We start from the raw sequence: 20,812 nt of genomic DNA, 5'->3' as shown, positions 1-20,812 counted from the left end.
AATAAAATCAGTGCAAAAACAAGTTTAAAAGTCTGAAGCTCTTCAACCGAAGAGCATCAGTTGAAACTAACCTGACCTCTCTCGGACCTCAGACCCTCCTGTAGGGGGCTTATCATGTAGTCAAAATGTGTCCAATACTTTAATTTACAACTAAATACATGGAAAACTAATGGCTTTCCCATCAGTTCAAGCTCTGTTACAGCTCCATCTCAAGTTTCTTGTACGATAGTTTTTCACTCCACGATCCCTGCTTGACCTGGAAGTCATTCTGGTCTTACATCATGAAAAACGTCTGGAGACACACAGGACCATCCTTCATATGTTAGCATGGGTGTAAGCCCTGGATCTGACACACATTTGCTCTGTATACAGTGATAAGACTTGTAGATTAATCAGTTGAATAGATGCCAATTAATGTTCAATGAAATGAACCAAGCCACTCTAAATGAAATGAAATTCTTGGCAGGAAATAAAGCTGCCATCATCATTAAACATAGACACGGATCAGTAAGTAGGAGCCTAGAAAAGCCTAGTCGTGGTGGTGGTGTGGTTAACTGGATTTAAGAACACCAAGTGGCTTACTCACTCACTCACTCACTCACAAACACTGTCCCTTTGCTGTTGAAGTTGAAGCCTCCCTCTGCTGAGTGGATTCAGTCCTCTCACTCCCTCAGCCTGAGATAAAAATCAATGCTCTCCCGCAGAGTTGTAATCAATAGCCCGGCTTCCACTGCAGAGCCAGGGAGGGCTACAGGGAGCTCTCTCATTATCTCTGTTTGTGACACCTCTTTTTCTGTGGTAGTGGTAGATCTTCATTGACCAAAACTTTTACCATCATTTGTAACTCAGTCAGGGTGTTAAAAAAAAAAAAAAAGCAGATATGATGGGTTTGTTTTTAAAGGGCAAATTATTAGGCACAATTTAGGAACTGGACAAAGTGGAGCAGAAAAAAACAGCACTACCAGTCAAATAGCACTAGGAAAAGACTGAGTGACTGGAAATGTCAAACTCTCATGATGCATCCACAATTCTACCTTGGCCAGCACAGTGTTTGACCACTATACTAATGTTACTAGCAGCAGAAACATTTCTGTGGCCCGATGAGATGAAATTCAAAACTCTGGTAAATTCCTGCTTTGTCATGCTGACTTGACTTGACCGCGTGTAAATGGGTGGGAAATAAAAACTGCAACTCTGCAAGTGAAGTGATCTGAACAGCGAATGTAGCTGAATTACACCAGCGGTCAGCACACATACAGGACAGCAGTCACTCTTGTTTATTCACCTGTGCCATGCATCCTCCACAGTTGTTTTCCGGCTGTGCTTTTGTCAGCACAGCAGTCTTGGGTGAGATTGGAAAAGTCCAGAAAATTCGAAATAGCTTTTCACATCACAGCTGAGGTCATAGGTCATGTGTCGTAACCTTAAACAGTCGATTCTCTTCTTCTTCTTCAAACAATATGCGTAAAGCCAAGGAAGTTGCTGAATATAACACCATTACTGTGGGGATGTCTGCACGACAGTGTTTTATAGATTTGAACGAATAACTCAGCATTATCTAACTTAACATTGTCACGTTGAACTGACTTTCACTAGTACACTGAACAAGTCCCTATTTGAAGAGGGTCTGAAGAGTTCTTATTAGACTACAATGAATGGCATAGCGGTAAAAGGACATTATGTGTTCAATGTCTAGTATCAGATGTTGACTTTCCATGTAAAGAAACTCTTATTCAGTTGCTAGCTGCTTCTACTTACTGTCTTCTTCAAGCACAAGAGGAAACCAGAGCATCAGCTGCACAGAGAAAAAAGTCAGTTTGAAAGTAGAAATTTAGATCATGATATCAAATGTTTGAAATGATTATTAGAAAAGATGTCCCAAGCCCTTCCTAAGGATTGGTACTATCAGGGCCAAGCCAGGCATATTTTGAAAGGATCTATAGTGGCTGAAATAAAGCTGATCAAATGCAAGTTCTTTTTTAGCAACTCCACTGCCATGGTTCTTAACCTGGGGGTCTCTACTTCCCGCTCTTCTTTCCTCCGGTCTGCTCAGTGGCGCATATCACTTCTTCATGCTTTTGGATTCTAGCCATAAAAACGACCTGGATGTCCTCCCGCTGGCTCCCCTGCACACATGAATTGCATAAAATATGACACTTTGCGAGTTTTATTGGATCAAAATGATTCCATCCTGATGATAAGAGCCTTTACGCCAACATTGCTTCGCAGCCTCGCACCTTTGCTGGCTCCAATTGTGATGACTAAAAACAGAAAAGTTCAGTGTTCACCAACCTGTGTTTAAGGAGTTGGTAATAGTCATGGTTTTTGGTAACTTTTACTTAGCTAAAGGCGTCTTTGTCATTGTAACTGCTGATAGCTTGTCATGCTGCTGAAATCCAGGCCATAAAAGCGAATAAATATTAATGACCAATCTGGAGAAACCGATAATAATAACTTTATAGAAATGAACTCCTAAAAAATTAACATTTTAATTAGCTTTCCTTTCGGCTATGAAGAAAGTCTGACCATGGTGATGCTATTGAAGTGAACGACACTTTGCACAGACGATTCATTCATTTGTTTTTCAGTGTGAACAACTGACATTCCCACCTGTTCCCTACAGATTTTCAAATATTACAATCTTTATATATTCCTAGATGTTTCGTGTAATAGGGCATATGTCGGTGTTTTAATGAAACACCAGTGGGAAGAAAAAGAGGAGGCGGGCCACAGAGAAGAAAGAGAAAGAGGCTGCTGTCAGACTTATAACTTTGCCTCCACATAGAGACAGTTAATTAAGGACCTTTAACAGCAGCACATGGCTTTGAATTAATTTGTCCTCATTACTAGGAAAAAAAAAAGGTGTCAGTTTATTTCCATCTTTTCTCTTTCAATCTATTACTCTTCATATTTTCATCAGCAAGTAACTTCCCTCATTCGCTGTTCTTGTGGGGGGAGGGTTTCCCCCCTCCATGTGCATGGATTCACTGCTCATCCATCCAATTTAAACTGATTTCTCTCCCATCATCTTGTCACCTCGAGTTTCAGATGATAACTTTATGTGAGTTAGTCTACAAGTTAGTGTCACAGTAGATATACTGTAGAAGTTCTGGGTTGGCAGCTTACAATTGAAGCAGAATAGATCTTAGAGTTTGAATCATTGTCAGAAAAGGAAGAAGACGCCAACAGTTTTCTCAGCTAGTTACTGCAGTTAGTTTTGCAGGTGTTTGATGATAAATCTCAGCATTTGGTTTACACATTTAACTTGATCATCAACATTTTAAACGCAAATCATCTAATATTTATTGAGACATTTCGCTCACAATCAGTTGGTGACAGTAGAAGATAAAGTCAGGGCTCACCAGTCAGGAGGATGGTGATGGATATTGGTAGAGAGAAAAATGTAATACCAGTGAAAAGCATCATGGTTAATACTGTATATGCTCCTGAGATCACAACACATAGTGAAAACATAACGCTACCAGAATGAAAATGATGAATTCCGTGTTATCAGTGAGCAGGGATTTGCCCGGCCTCTCCTTTTCCCTTCTCTGCTCTCTCCCTCTCAAATACCAGCGTGTTTACCGACACAGTTCTCCAGCATGAAGAATGTCCACTCTGCAGTTATGTGGGCTGATATGGCTGCACGACGATTTTTATTGGTCCAATAATGCTGTGGCTTAATAAGTGTAATCTGTCCACTAGCCCAAAGGTTAAAGCCTGGCAATATATCAGTGTCCCACCGCTATATTGCCGATCTGTAATTGCCTTGCTGGTGGCTTAATTGTTGAGGTGTACATGGAGATCATTTGGAAATGATCCATCACTTAGTACTGTAATAATGAGTTTCCAATGATTGGCTGGGCTGAAGCAGCCTCCCTCGTTCCCCACAGAGGGAGTTGTTGAACCAGAGCACAGCACTATGTGGTGAGGTGCAGCAGAGTGGAATCTTAAGAGCAAGACTACGCATGTGAAGGGGATTGTTGATTGGTTTTGTTTTTGTGTGTATGTGTGTGTGTGAGTGTTCCTCATTGCATGACTCTTAATCAAGCCAACTCTATCCCCCTAAGTCCTCTAATTTGTAAGTACAAACCTGCATTGCATAGAAATCAGGACACGGCCCATACCTAATCCACGACGCTGCATCACTTTATATTGTTATGAGGCGAGGTTGACGTCTCTGTGTGCTCTCTCCATTTCCTGCCTCTCGCTCCTGTGAACTGTCAAATAAATCTAAAGTGGCCCTGTCTAAAAAAATAAAGGGACAGCCAGTCATTTCAGTCATTTCTCAGATGCTGACTCCATTCGCCGCCACAAAACTTCCATCACTTGCCCAGTGGACACGTATGCAACGCTCCAATTTGCAATTTTCATGTTTTAAATGTCAACCTGCGGTTGATTATGCGGTCTGCTTCGCCATTAAAGTAGCATCTCCAAAGGATTGAATGCACTCGCAGTGCAAAGGTTACAAGGTGCTGTTTTTGAAAGCCGCCCATTACCATAATAAAGAGCACGCAAATTCTGTAATCAAACAAGCCCGCTGTCACCACATGACCCCACATGCACGAGGTAATTTGGACAGTTTAAGATGAACTTGAAATTTCTGTAACGCCGATTGATGAGCGAGAGCAAAACTCATCTCTTCTTATGTTGGGACTTCATAATGTGACAGTTAATGATGGATGGCTTGTCAAGAAGAAAAAAAGCCATGAAAAGCTTAGGGGCGGCGGATAGTAGTTGCTGCTGTCATTGTGAAAAATCGACGCGCGACTGAGTCTTCAAAAAAAAAAACCTCTGTATCTATGGATTCACAATAAGTGAGAAAGTTGTCTGATGTCTTCGCTGACTGAAGCTATTTACATTTGCTCGATGCTCCCTACAGCAGAGAGCAGCACTGTGGTGACAGCTGCACTGTAATGAGATATCTTGTTTTTGTTTGGTTTGCAGTGATACACGATCATCACCCCGAGTTTTGTTATGTTGTTAGAAATGTTATTTCAGTAATATTTGTGTTCAGTGTCCTAACGGCAAAAATACATAACGATACGCTTGTTTTATTCATCTGAGCAATGCATCCTGTATGAACCGTCTAACTATAAGCCAGGAAATTGCCAGTGTGAGCAGTAACTTGAGCTAATAAGGTCCTTATTCATTATTATTTATGGTTATACTGTTAAGTCATAATCTTCCCTTCCTTAATGCCTGATTCTTTGTATGGATATGTGAATTATACCATATTTAACTAAATTACACATTTTTGCATTGAGCCACTATATACAGGAAACTGTATCTGGCATATGTACTAGATATTAAATACAGTATATGTATCATATATATCTTTTATTTCATATCCTGGATGAGTGTCATTCTTTTGAAATTGGCATTTTCTGTAAGGCCGCCTGAGAAGCAAAAATCCTCATACATATAATAATATGTATAATATATGTATAATATACTGTATATATAATATGTTGAATCTCACATGCAATTGACTAAATGTGAAATTCAATCAAATCAAATCTAAGACTGACATACAACATTTTACTTAGAAAACTATGTGCCTGAGGTAATTGTTAAAACTATATTAAATTAAGATTAAGATTAAGTCCAGTCGAATTCATAGCCCACAAAAAAGTTATTATTCACACAAAAATCTTATTAGAGGTACAATTTATGGCATTGTGGTATTGGATTTGATTAGATAGTGGAATTTTACCGCATACGTTTTTTTAATCTTGAATTTTTGAATAAAGAGTGTATATTATTTTGTAGATGTAAACTTTATAACACTTCATAGTCTGTCAGAAAAAGAGGAGGAGGACTACAAATCTACATTAGTATAGGTATATTTAACATATTTATTACATGTAGTTATGTACTGTGCACATGTAAACAATATTAAATCGTACAATATAAATTGTTGGTACATTACAGAATTAAAATCTATTATGTATGTAATTATGTTTGTATATATTCTGTCAGTACATCACTTCCTGGTGTATCAGTTGGTTGATATAAAAATTATACCAGTACAGGTTGTTAAAGCTCCTCTCATAAAACCTGAATATCGGAGGTCTCCTCCTTTATGATACATCTTTATTTAGTGTAAATTCTACACCACGGCTATGGTCTGGTCAAGCCACTCATCTCACTGTACAATTTAACTGTCTCATTTCTCCAACAAAAAGCTTTAGCCATCACACGAGTGATTTATATCTTCCTCGTGTGAGTTTTTCCTTTTCCTTCCTCCGACTTTTCTGGCAGGCTGAAATTGCTTTATTATTCCCCCAGAGTCTGTCAAATCCCCCGGCAGCTACAAACTCATCACCCATCACTGGCTCTTTGTCTGAGAGGAAATAAAGTGTCGGGATTTCCTGGGTGACAGATTTGTGTAATCGTCCTTCAGCCTTCCAGGCTGGGGGAACAACTCAGTGGACACAGAAGGAGAGCAGAGAAGAAAGGGAAGAGGAGAGAGAAGGGCGATGCGAGAGGGTGGCAGATCAGTGTGCTTTTTAAAGTGAAAATTGAGTTTCTTTGAAGGGGAGCTCGGCAGGTAGTGAGGGTGAGGGTAGTGAAGACCTTTCCTTTTGAATCCTGGCAAGAAGAAAGTCACCCTTCTGGTTCTTACCTCAATCCAGTGCGTTATTATTGACTGGCTGACAAAAGAGACAGCAGAATTCACTGAACCTTCGCTCAGTTATTCTGGGCGATTCGCAGCGTGTGCAGATCAGTTGCAAGTTGCTTTAGATTCATTTTGAGTTCAGGTGACACCATCGGAGTCTAGCCTGTTGCTGTTGGAGGGAAACAGATCATTCTGACGTTAGAGGACATCACTGGACTTTTTTATAAACATACTTATTCACTTTTAATGCCAAGTGTTAGATGAGAAGCTTGATACCACTCTTATTCTTGAGCATTTAATAATATAGCTCGGCGTTACTTTTTATTTTTTTTGTTTAGTTCAGTGAAAGATGTTTGTGTTGTGTGGTGACTATTTCTTGGCTGGAAGCAGTAATTTCCTGTAGGCCTGTTGCCATTGTAAGATCACAGACAACCAGCCCAAGAATTGCTATCCCAGAAATATGAGCCACAATAGCTCGGCACACAAAACCACACAACCTGGCTCACTGTTTACAAGGCAGGCGCCCCACCCCGTCTTCAGCCTTTTTGTCAAGCCAAGCTAATTGTCTGCGTCGTTTTAGGTGCATGTTAAGTTCAAGTGTTGTCATCTTAGTGTCAGTCAAACTGAAAGTGAGGTAAGTAGAAATCTAAATGGAAGCACCGACAGTGGCCTCGTTGTGGTTTTTGTGGTTTTTATGTTGTGAAAATCATTCACAACAATCATTCATTGAGTCATTTTCTCATCTTTAAAATGCAGCACATGGCCATACAGTATTCTATAATACTGTATTTGTATAGTTGCAGGTTAAACCCTGCAGTCATTCATTAAGAGCTGTGGAAAACCGGAATGCTTTGAACGAGTCTAATCAACCTACCATATATTTCTTACACCTGCCAGGCGAAGGCAATGTCCATGAAATCACCTCGCAAGGGAAACAGAGAGGTACATAAATAAGACTGACTGTTGATAGACAAAGTGCATAAAGATTTCAGCCAGGGCCAACGTTTGGTCTCAGTGGACACTCAGACTGGAGGAAATAAATAATGTGGTCCAAACAGAAATCACAAATAACTCACTACAATAATTACAAATCCCAAGAGCAGTGGAAGCATATATTTGTAGATAAATCAGTGGATTGGCACTGATTCGCTCCCTAAGTGTAGCGATATTAAAGAGACATTAAAAACAAGCATTCGTCTTCTTATCACTCGTCACTTTGACCTGGACTCCACAGACAGTCTGCCTGATAAACTCGCTACACGCCGAGGTCTTACACACTGCAGGTTTGAAGAGATATGTTTATTCTACAGGCTTTTCAGGGTATCTAAGGTCAGAAGATCTGTTAATGTCACTGGATCTGCCCTGTAACACAAGCTATCCCCAAAGAAATCTGACATTCTTTTTACCCCAAACAACTAAAAGTAAACCAACAGATTTTTCTTAGAACTTCATAATTCATGAATGTGATTATTGTTCTACTCGTGCATTCAAAGATGGATTTTATGGCTTCGTCAAAATCAGTCCGCTGACACGGGTTTTTGTCTTCATTTCCCTGTGCTTTTCTTGTTTGCTTTATATTTTAATGTCAGCCGTCTGTCCCACATTTCAAATACCAACAATAGTATATTGTCCCTAATTGTTCACATTGTCACACATCACTTTGTGCAGGCTCATCCTGCACGTCTGATGAAGCCCATATAATGGCATAATCACTCTGTAATTAAAAGAAAATGTGAAGCCAGAATTTTTTTTTTTCCTGAGGGGTGTCCAAATATAAATCTATATATAAACCCTGCAAACTGTGAACTGTGCAAAGATGTCACATTGTTAAATTGTATGAAGCTGATTAGTGAAATCATCAAAGACGTCCTCCTCATCACTAACTAAGCTAAACTACAACCCACCTAGTGAAATGAATCCCCACCAAGTAGGAATGCTGGCAGACAACACACACACATTTTTGTATGGGAGCTATTGTGAGGACACTCATTGACATAATGCATTTCCTAGCCCCCTAATTTACTGCCTTACCCTAACCCTAACCAAAACCTAAGTCTAACCCTAACCATCAAACCTAGTCTCAAGCCCGAAATTGCTCTTTAAACACTTTTCCCATTGTGAGGACCGGCTAAAATGTCCTCCTCACTTTTTAAAAATGTCCTCAGTCCAACAGCTAGGAATTCGTGCTATATGCTACACCAGACAGTACAGATGCAGCCAAGCAAGTGGGCGAACTAAAAGGTCCAAAGACAGCATGAGGTCCAAACCAATGCAGGTAAAACAGGTAACAGGTGGGTGTGGAAGGATACAGCTCAGCAGTGACATGAATGATCTGGCAGATAACTGACGAGGAAATTAGAAGCAGGTGTGTGTGTGTGTAGGCGGGGAAGGTAAAGTGTGTGAGAAAGGAGGGGACATTACAGGCTGCTCTGTATTTGAAGTAGAGATTGCCAAGCTCTGTCTATGCAGCCTGAGAGGAAGACCTGTAGACATTACTCAGGGCTTCCACCTGTTCTCCATTTTTACTGGATAAGATAAAGAAAGAATCAGTTACGTTTCAAGTTAACACTCTCATCAAAAGGATGATTTAACAAAGACAATGCTATATTTATTATTATAGTTATTATTAAGTATCACATTGGAAACAAACCTATTATAAGTGGCTTTTTCAGGCATTAATATTGCTCCAATTTGAATAATATTTGTAATTCCGGCAGCAGACTCTCGATATCATGAAAAGTAACAATAGGTTCTTTATTGGAGATCATTTACTATGTTGATATACTGCAGAAAACAATATTTAGTTCCTCCACTTTTACTTCTCTGTGGTCATACTGGTCGTCCACTTGCTGCTCACATGTATGCATGGGTGAATTAGCACCTATGAGCCAAATAATTTCATGAATCCCATGTGTTTTTTTTTACATATAAAAACGAAACAAAAACAAGGAGGCATCAATTTATACACAATAAACCCAGTTTCCACATTGTTATTTATCAGGTGTCTTACCAATTCTAACAAATCTTAATAACGTTTGAGCATGACCCAGAATTTGGAAACATAATTGCTGCCCTGTGAAAAAGATGCTCTCGTATTTTCCTGGATGCATCAGAAGAGCAGCCTGTTCCACCAACTTGGTTTAATTAAACTGATGTGAGGAGCCGGTGAGAGCTTGTTAAGACTCTATGATTGTTCTCCTCCGGAGCCCTTCTCCTAACTCTCTCCCGACAATGCTGTGATGCCCAGCATCACACCAGCTCAGTTATCCATGAAATATTCTTCCACATGCGTCCTGTGATGACACGTGATGTTAAGATTACTCTCTGGTTGTGCTTTTCAGGTATGCATTAAGACCTGGAGATGGTGCATTAAGACCTGGAGATGGTGATGCACGAGAAGCCCCTGTTTTCCGTTTTGCCTTGTTTGTGTCTTTAATTAGTCAGGGGATGGCAAATTGTTTATCGGGTGCTTTTCGTCTGTGTCCCTCTCCATCTTTAGAGGAGATCGGTGTACCACTGGTGGTGGTTGCCATGACAACAGCAGGGACACTGGCAACTGGTGGGAAGTTTGCCTTTCATGGTATGGATTGGACCTATTGTTCCACCTTCACTAGAGGAGGGATTTTAGGAGGTTTGGGTGCTCAACAGTGTAAAGGCAGGACTAAAATAAGTTTTGCTTTTGTAAAATGCAGTGGGATGTGATGTGAATGGCATCTGTAGAAATTTGAAGTGATCCAGCTTTTTGTTATTCAGCGCCAGCACTGCACTGCGATTGCAAAACCCAAGCCTCATCTTTAATTCATGATTTACCACTTCCCTCAAAAAAAAAAAAAATCAGCTTTTCCAAAATAATCCAGTTCTACAAACGCTACACGTGTGCTCTAAACTAAATCTGCTTCCCTGTTTGAATCAAGATATTCCTAAAAAGAAAAAAGTAGGAGTAGGAGAAGTAGTAGCAAACTGCTGTCAGGCAACAAAGCTGAACGCGGTAACGCTGGTGGCAGTCACGTAAGCAGACCCTCTGGAGACTGTAGGTGGTTGTATGTGCTGACAGGAAGACTTCACAGCCCATTCATATCCTGGTTGTTCAGACACTTGGCCAACATGGTACAACAGGACCACCAGGGAAGGCAGTTTTGTCACTAGAACACATGCAAACCCAGACACAGACGCCTTGCAGGGCCGAAACAACAGCGACATGCAGGGCTGCTTCTCGTGGAGGACAAACAAAGCGTCAACATCATCCCGGGAATTAACAGAACGATACAGTCGAGGTTTCAGAAAACTGGAATACACACACACACACACACACACACATACTGTACTGCACTTCTCAAGCTGAGCAGTCTCTATGCGGCTGTATTAGCATGTCAGTGTTGACTTGGCTTCAGATGAAAACAATGTGTAAAAACTAAATATCTTCCTAAAACATGCTCACATGCATAATCAACCTGAGAGAACACAGTTTCCAACAGACCGTGTGACATTTTCCAGTGTAATTGGTTAAACTCTTAACGTAACTAAATGTTCTCTAGTGCATGATGAGCACATCAAGAGCTCAGCATGTATAGGAACATACACTATGTAGGGATGCAGTCGCTGTGGGGGATGCTCAGATCCAGCGCCCAACTGAGAGAGAAAATCACTTGAAAACAACTTTGAGTGAAAGACCGGGCAGGTTCATCCAAGTGGCAGCCACTCGCTCAGTGCTGAAGCCAAATAGGGAACTAATTTAAAGCTGCATGCACTAATATTTTAAGATTACCAGTGGATCAAAAATGTGGGGTCTAAAAGGGACTAGGGGCAGAAAACCCTACCAGGAAGCAGCAAGCAGCCATTTTTTAATGAGAAAGCTCTGCTCAGTGCAGTTTTACAAAGTCACAACAACTGTCAGTTTATATTCCACATTCCCAATACAGCTTTAAATGCTGATTATTGCAGCTTTAAAATGAATGATGTTTGCTTAGGGTGTTTGCACCTCAGCTCAACAGCTCGCAGCCTCTGCTCTGTTGTCCAAATTAGGATTTTGGATCCTTGTTGAAACTGTTACCAAGGATCTGGAACATATTACCCGCTCTGCTCTGCCTCAGGAAATCAACTTGTTTTTCACAGTGGATAGGTTTCCACAGTGTTTCCTGGCTATCAGGTCCATCACATCCAAACATTTAGCAACTTTTAGTTTGTCAAGGGAAACCATCAAAGAGGTCATCATTAAAGCCAGGCTCTCGTTCCCGCGGAGTCATGCGAAAATATCCGACTTATCCGGTGTAACTGGATAAGAATTGCATTTATACCTGAAGTGATGAAAATCGATTGTTTGGTTCAAATCAGGAGCCCTAACTCAAATCTACAGCAAGCCGGAGACGGAGAGGAGGGTGTGCACGCAGTGCTTTGTTTGCTTTGATGATCACATTCGCCCAGATATAAATATAAATATGAATCCATCTCCAAAAGTATAATTGAAAGTGAGCAGGAGTGTTTGAACCGTATCACCGGTCTCACTCTGCCACACTAATAAGCAACAATTCTGCTTTGAAGTAGAAGTGTGTCACCTCCTGAGGAGAGGAGCAGAGGGAGGGACTATCCCCACACAGAAAGATGTTATCGGCGGATCAGCGAGATTTGAAGTGGGATACACACACACACACACACACACACACACACACACACACACATTAGCTGCGTCGTACATCAGACTGTTAATCAGCATAACAAGGATTCATCAGCAGCAACGGGCACAAAGTAAAGTGGCAGTTGGCTAAAGGAGAGATATCCATTATTGATTCACTGCAGATATGTCACACGAGACGTGCTGCTTTCATGACAAATTGTCAAGTGTAACGTAAAGAACAATAAGATGAAGGAAATTCATTTCTCATTCCCTTACAATATTCCTCTCATCTGACGCTGCTGTCTGCCTGTCAGTCAGTCTTTCCACCCCCCACCTCAACCCCCACTCATTAACACATCTTTCAACTGGGACATATAGATGACATTTAAAAATAAATCACAGCCATTAACATTTATAAACATGAGGGTTTTATGATGGCTCGGTAATGAGGTGTTATAAATCCCCGGGTCCGCGGTTCACGGTGCCAGCAGACACATAAACCGCAAGAGCACTTTAAGGAGGACACAACACAATGCTGCTGCACTCTGCTGTCCCGCAGAGACGACGTCTGAGATCCAGTGAAGCTGCTAGATAGCTGAGTCATGAGCTAACCCTGCCAGTAACAGGCACGCGGTATGTAAAAGATGCCAACATTAGACGGACAAGCCCACATGCACATCCCAAAACAGTGGACATATGCACCACACACTCCCCCAACGGCCTCCACTCTTCTGGCCACGAGAGTTGGGGACCTGGCTTCAAGGATTTAGCATTATAGATAGATAGATAGATAGATAGATAGATAGATAGATAGATAGATAGATAGATAGATAGATAGATAGATAGATAGATGTTTAGTATCTAAATGGATAAGTGCTGTAAGGAAGAATCGAAGAGTAGAAAAACAACAGCAATAAAGAGCAGTTTGAATGATGCTTGTGCAGAGAAAGCCATTAAGCAGTGGGTCAATAGTGGAGGACAAGCAGCTTGAGTATTAAACTGATCATGACATCAAGCTAAAGGCAGAGAAGGCCTCCAAAGACTTCCTTTTGGCAGCACTTTATTCATCTGCAGCAGAGCCTTTTCATTAAGCACTGCACATAATAGATGATCCATTGATTGTGTGTCTCTCTCTCTCTCCTTTTCCTTTTCTATGTCACTCTGTTCCTGCCCGAGTTTCCTTGCTGTCAAGCGCCGCAACATCTCAGAGTTTTCGACAGTACCGAGCAATCAAAAGCAAACATTCATCTTGATTATAGTCCACTCTAAGCCACAGGAATAAGATTGGTTAAGTCTATTCATCATGTCACTGCCTCGCTTAGTAGGAGTCGGACTAAACTGCAGCTATGTGCAAGGCAGCAGCTCTCCATGTTTTTCAAAGTGCACAATGCAAATAGTTTATTTTTTTCCTCCACATGGTAAATCAGTAAAGAATTACACTGTTTGGTTGAGAGGCGCGCTGCGAGAGGTGATGGAGTTTTGACCTGAAGCAGTTCGGCTGTGATGAAACCGCTCTGTTTGACGCAGACGCTCCTCCATTTCATCTGAATCTCACGCAGCACACACCTGAGGCTGGATCCACTGCCGAGTCGGAGCAGCACTTGGCTACATTATGTGCTGAAGGTCAAATCAGCTGCAGTCTTTTCACAGCTCTGCATCTCGGCGTATTGGGCCTCAGGACATAACAATACACCCAGAATGTTTTTACTGCAGGTGCAGAGTGATGCAAGTCTCACTGTGTGAGAGTATTTCAGCTGTAGATACGACACAAGCGCCACCAGAGGGCAGACTGTTGACAGCAGGATGATGTGGATGTGGTCCGACCTCTCCTTGCAGGTTTCTGAGGGGCTGCATGCATACATTGATGAGAGACTTTAAGGTGGTAGGCTATTATTCAAGCAAACACTGACGCCTAAATAAATTATTGACACCATATTTTCAACTAACTTATGTTTTTTGTTTTTTTTGACTGGATCTCTGTGGAGACATTTTTTAAATCAGCGCTTCGTGGCATTTAGTGATACCCCATGATGAACCGTTCCCACGCTGAATTCACTGATTTGCTCCATAGTTGTTTGACATTTGGGGAAAATTGCTTTCATGCTGTTGAGTGAGATGAGAAAATTGAAGGCACTTGCACGCCAACCGGTGGTTTTAGTTGTGGTTTTAATGTTATTGCATGGCTGGACAGTAAATATGATGCTGCAGATGGCAGCCAGTTAGCCTAGCTTAGCATAAAGACTGAATGGGATGGGATACATCTAGCCTGGGTGGGAGTCCAGCCAGATGTAGTGCAGTAAATCTAACAGTCAATTCACACATGATGTCATAAATTTAAAGAAAAGCCTTCCTGTAAATAACCAAAGTGCTTTTGTTGGATGATACACAACACTGTGGACATGTAGGAAGTATAACAGCAACACATGTGTGAGCTCAACTTGCATATGTTCGCTTACATGCAAAACGCACAAGCACAATTCGGCCTTTACGTCACTGCTGAAGGCTTCAAATATCGGCGTGGCTTGGCGTCAGTATGCGACACCAGAGGCCCTGACAAAACGTCATTATCTAACGCCCTGGGAAGGACAATTTATGTGTGTGCCCGCAGTGATTTCACCACGCATTCGATGGGATGGGATCAGCCACACACTGCCACACACCTCAGAGCTGCAGGTGTTAAAAAAAAACAAAAAAACAGTCAACACATGTATCGAGAACCCGGGGAGAGCTGTGTGATTCTGTGGGGTTGATGCGTTATGACAGGGGAATAATAATGAAACACAGCTGCTGTCTTACCACTGACCTGGAATGATACAGTACAAACTGAGACACAGAGGCAGTCGATCCTCCAACACGGAGGGGCCCTCGGTTAAAGCGCACTGTGTCTGATCCTATTTGTCAACAGCGGAGGCACACTTGGATTTTAGGGTCGCGACGTCGAACAACATGTTCAGACACAGCAACTGCCATTCAGGCTGTCTTCACACGCGTAACAGTGTGTGAGTGTGTGTGTGTGTGTGTGCACGCGCAGGCACAGATGAGTAGATCAGCGCAGTTAGTGAGTGACGTGCTTCAGACTGTCAGCATGACTTACTGTAATAAGACATCACAACCAAAGTGCTCTGCGCATGCAAACAGTTTTTAGTTTGTGCCACAGAGGTCTCAGCATTAAAGGTGTTCCCTCTGTACATCTCTACTCCGTGGCAAGTCATACATATTAAACATTATCAGTTTCCTCATTGTTCTCTGTCTTTGATGCAGGATGCAGCCTCCTTCTGTCAACTGAACTCCTCGTCTCCTCTTCCTCGTTGGTTTGGATGCACTTTTAACGAGACTATCCACCCAGGCATTCAGTGGGAGTCGGGCGTGTGCCACTGGTGTCTTGTGAACTCAGTGGATTTGATCACTGAGATTTGTGTAATTACTGTAAAAGTAAATAAGGCGCTGTTGTGCTTTTAATCCATAGAGATATAATAAATCTGACTCTTGCTGTTCCTCTTCTGTCCTAGTTGACAGAAGAACCACATGAAGACATAAATGGTGTTCTGTATTTAATGCTTTTTCCCTCTGACTGTGGTACATCTAGCACACAGATGATAACAGATGATGGGAGAGAGAGTGAGAGACACAGCGAGAGCCTTTCTGTGACCTTCCATGCATTCAGCTCGTTTGACTTTGATGTGTAAAGTAGTCCAATGAATGGAGGAGCGGCTGTGCTTTAATTTTGGTCTAAATTACAAACTCAACAAATGAGTGGAGCGTCGAGTGAACAATGGCAAGGTGCGGGAAGTCCACTGTGTTTCCCATGACACAACAGTGCCACCTACTGGCAAGTGTGTGTGTAAGTGTGTGTGTAAGTGTGTGTGTGTGTGTGTGTGTGTGTGTGTGTGTGCTTGAAAGCGTCTACAAATATTAATTTATATTAATTTCCCTGTTTTGTTTTGTTATTTGTTTTTTCTGTTTGCTTGTTTGTTTGTTTTTTGCCAAAAAATTCAATCTACCGTGGAAGAGGTGAGATCTACGCACAATGATAAGTCAAACATCCACAAAAAGCTACATCAAGTGGAAATATAAGATTTAAATTTCAAGTAGTCAGGAAGAAGTTGGAGTCACCGTCATCCATCCACTCATGCTCTTCATATAGACCTTTTCATTTTGTTTGTGTTGGACCCTCTATAAAGTTACTGTTGATTAAAAGTAAAAAACGTAACGTAACTTATTTAGCCTTTGTGGATGTAAAATAATGCAGGAAGAGCCTTTGTCACTATCAAGAAATAGGTGGAGTCCGTTTATTTATGAATATTCATCTGAATCAGGTTTAAACTTTTCAGGTCAAGTGAAAAACAAAAATCCCAACAAATTTGATTACGTGCGTTTATTACTAATTCAATGGTGACAACATCGATACGCACACACAAGGAAAAGGGAAAATACAAGAGGAGAGAATAAATGAGCATCCAAGAAGAAGAGTGGATGTTAGTGGGACTCTTGTGCTCACCCTGCGGAGTCGCTATTCTATATTACAGGATGGGGTCCAAATAAAAAACATGCTGATGGATTTGTGTTGACGGATGCCTTGGAAGGCCAGAATATGAAGCTGAAAGGTGATGGATGAGTGGGCCAGACTCTAGCTTTGGATAGGAGGAGGAGAGCTTGGCTCTCGGCTTGCTCTATTTTTTATCTGGAGTTTTTCTTCTAGGCTCTTGCAGGAAACTTTATTTGGAGTTTTTTTGTCAGGCTGCCCAGAAGTCGCTTCGTTGCCAATCACCAAGATACAGAGTGCTAGGGGCGGGCGCTCAGTGTCCAGGGACAGATGGGCATGTATTTGAAAACTGTTACTGTTTTAACTGAATGTTATTCTGGTAATAACTACATGATTGCGCATGTGGCAGTTTTTTAGATTTAGCACGTTGGGGTGTAACCGTCATGACTTGGCAACACCGGTACACTTCCTGCCTTAAGGAGAGTGGAATAAGAACAGATACATATATATTAACCACCAGCATTATATGTCTGAGGTTTAAAACTCCACACCACTGCTCTTTGTCCTCCTTTATCCTGAGAACATGTGTTCTGTATTTTTTGTGCAGGCGTGTGTTTCTGGCTCGTCCATATGTCTGCGCTGCTCTGGTCTTTGTCATTGGGACATGACGTGCAAAGAGTCTTTCACCTCATAGTTGTTGATGATACCTTTCAAGATGTGCTCTGCTTTTATGGTGGATTTCCTGGTGAACCTTGGTCTGCTCAAAATAAGATGAAAGGAGTCTCTGTGGGAGACAGGTGACTTATGATGTTGGGCTAATCTTTATTCAAGTGGTCCTTGCAGTTCGTGATGGGATGTTGACTGGACATTTCAGGCTGTTGGCTCCTGACCATCACAAGCTTTAAAGGGTCGAAGGTTTGCAGGATCAGGGTCCTGGTTAGACAAGGGCCCTTTATCTTGGACCTCAGTGTGTGCAGGCCAGTGAGTGAAAATGTGTTGTCGGCCAGCAGTCCTGGGGGAGGGTTGAAGATAGCGATGGCCCTGTGGAGGAAATCCAGTCTGACAGGCAGGTCTGTCTGCTCTTTTAACTGACTTCTGTAGTCCTCGCTTTCCTGAATCCAGGGAGACCAAACTGATGTGAACCACCCTAACTCCCTGCATGTCCACAAATGTCAAAGTCACCAGGGGTCACCTAGATTATTAACTGTAATGTAGTTACAGAATGTCAAATCCTAATCCCATTCACTAGTTGTCACTGCAAAAAGTAAATGACTGTACACTGCGACTCCGTGATATTTGTTGTCTGTACACATATAGTCATACACTCTCTAGTATGCACACGAGTTCATAAGGCACTGATCTATACTATGGATCTGTTGTTGTACTTCCTTTTAGCTCAATCAGCAAAGTTTGTCTTAGCTTATTCTAATTGATTTATGCCTTGTTGTGCATAAAGAACAAAAGAGAAGATGCTGGCAGGGCTGAGCAGAGACAGCAACAGCCTGGTGCAGCCATAGAGCCTTTTCAGTGCTGTTGCTAGGTTGCCCTGAATTGAACAATTTTCCTAATCCATCAGTATTACAGTGACAAGAAAAATGCAAGAAAGCAGAACTCAGTCTATTTTCTCATCCTCCTTCACTGGTCTTAAATAAAACACGATCATTGCAAATGAACCGTCTCCACTCTTATCCTGTCATCGCTGAAACCCGTAGGATGGCGTGCCTGATTTTCACCACTTGAGAGCAGTGAACATGACTTTTCCAGTTGATGGCTAAAGTGTTTTCTTCTTGCTCCACCTTAAATACACACCAACAACAGCAATCCAATGTTTACTCTCCTTTATGTTTTGTATTTGGTCTCCACCAACCCCTTATTAACAGTCCACTATGTTTGTTAGCCAGTCACTAATTAGTGCTGAGCGGATATAGAAGGGAAGGTTTATGAAGGCTGTTTTGCTGCTACAAGTTTAAAGAGGCAAAAAAAAAAAACAACAAGGCTGAAGGGAAGTGGTGATAATTATATGTGTTTCTCACTAGCAGTGACACCTTTCACAGTCATCTGATGCAATGTTAATAGGAAAATATTAATTATGACCGCTTTCAGTAGCAGCAACGGCTGAAATGGCTGCAACTTTTGCATGTAGCACAATTGTTACATGGACTTATTTCAACTGCACGTTGCATTTGTAGGAAACGAAACCTTTCCAGCCTAATTCACAGCTGGTTTTTGAACAAACTGAATTTTTAAGTAGTTCCCCTTTCAGATTGCATCAGTACCTGCTCTGAGTGTCACAGGTGTGTTGAACACTGGAATATAACGACGTGTGATGCCAAACAAGTTATCTCATCACTTCACATTTTATGTATTCCTTCTCCCTGTCCCTGCGTGTCAGTCAGTTTCACTGCAATTAGATGGTGTTTCTCCTCACGTCGCAATCGACAGAGTGCGCTGCGTGACAGCAGCAGACTAAAATAACCAGTGTTAGAACTCGCACAACCTCAACCTGACGGCGTATGCATTATAGATGCCCACTTCACAGTGCGTCACATCATGTCTTGATTTGCATGCGCGCCACCCATTTGATCTTCGCCGAGCAAGAACAATAACCAAAGCGGAGAGATCTGAGAGATTTTCCAGTAGCAGGAGGGAGGGAGGGTTGCGGAGCTTGACACTAATGAACGCATCTTTGTGCAGAGGCTCTGCAATGATGAATTTGAGATGTTTTCCACAGTGTAGATTTAACTTGCATAATTGAACTGCGAAAGCAATAAAAAAGATGTGCAGTTATAAGTACGGATGATGCATAATATTTAAATATGTACAATTAACATGCAACACTGATGATACTGAATCTCTCAACTCATAGTATGAAAACAAAGTGATTCCTTCTGATGAAAGCATGCTTGCCATGACACAATAATAAGCTCACCATACCATAATTGTCTTAACATTTCATAAGTACTTATGTTGCTTGGCATCTTTTAGTTACATGTAAGGCCAGGTATACTGTGTTTACTATTTCTTTACATGATGTGCGTCGCTTGACTGATTACAATAACAGCACCAGACAGTTGTTTCACATCAGGCTCGAACTCCACTGTCCTGTGGGAAAACCCTGTGTTTTGTTCGCCCATCTATCTAACACAACCTCCTTTCTTGTTTATGTTTAAGTTATATTTATATCTAATTACACAGGCAGTTCCACAGCAGTATTTTGGAACTGTCCAGCACATCATCCACTGTGCTATTTGTTATTCAGCACTTCAGTAGGAAGAGCAGTGTGATGTGCAAACATTAGCGTATTGGTATGCGATGATTCTTGATCACTTCCAGTCTCAGCTTCATCTTCAGGACTTCTCCTAGCATGACACATGACAATGGAAACATGACTGGTGGTCAGCCAGAGGAGCTTGAGTGTGTATAATGTCCATGTAAATTATGCACGTTGAATGCCGGTAGGAGGCGGCTTCTCTAACCCTCAGCTCTTAGTGGCTATAGACACAGCAACTGATAAGGAAGAGAGACGGTATTTGACTCCAGTAATCTAAAAGTCTTTTAGACTTTTAGATTACTACACTGATTACTACACAACTAGCAACCACTTAGCAAGTGTCACACTGCTCTCTAGATTCTTTTCAACATACTCTTTTAAATCATTTTAACTGCATTGCTCGGCCACAACAGCGTAACCTAATGTTCACGCTGATAGATCACACAGCTCAAACTGCTAAATCGTTGTTGTGCTGCACAGAAATTACTTAAAGGGGTACGGAAAATGCATGCAAAAATGTAAAACGCTGTAACACACACTTCTCACTCATGTCCACCACAGGCAGGAGACAAAGTGTATGTGTACCGATTGTGAAAACACTCCTGCAGCAACCCCTGTGTTTACAGGTCAAAGCGAGAAGAGTCATATGAGGCTGATGACCATCAGATCACAGATTAGATCCTGTGCTACTGTACCACCTGTTAAATAAAATAATGTCAAAGCACCAAGTGTACACTGTACAGGACACTTGGCATATGACAACTGATTTTCATTTTCTTATTGTGTGTCTTCATATTGCTGTGGGGTCAATGTGACATCACCTAC

Source organism: Anabas testudineus, chromosome 24 (assembly GCF_900324465.2).
Source record: "Anabas testudineus chromosome 24, fAnaTes1.2, whole genome shotgun sequence".
In the NCBI taxonomy this organism is placed as follows: Eukaryota; Metazoa; Chordata; class Actinopteri; order Anabantiformes; family Anabantidae; genus Anabas; species Anabas testudineus.
This window is presented reverse-complemented; position numbering follows the sequence as displayed.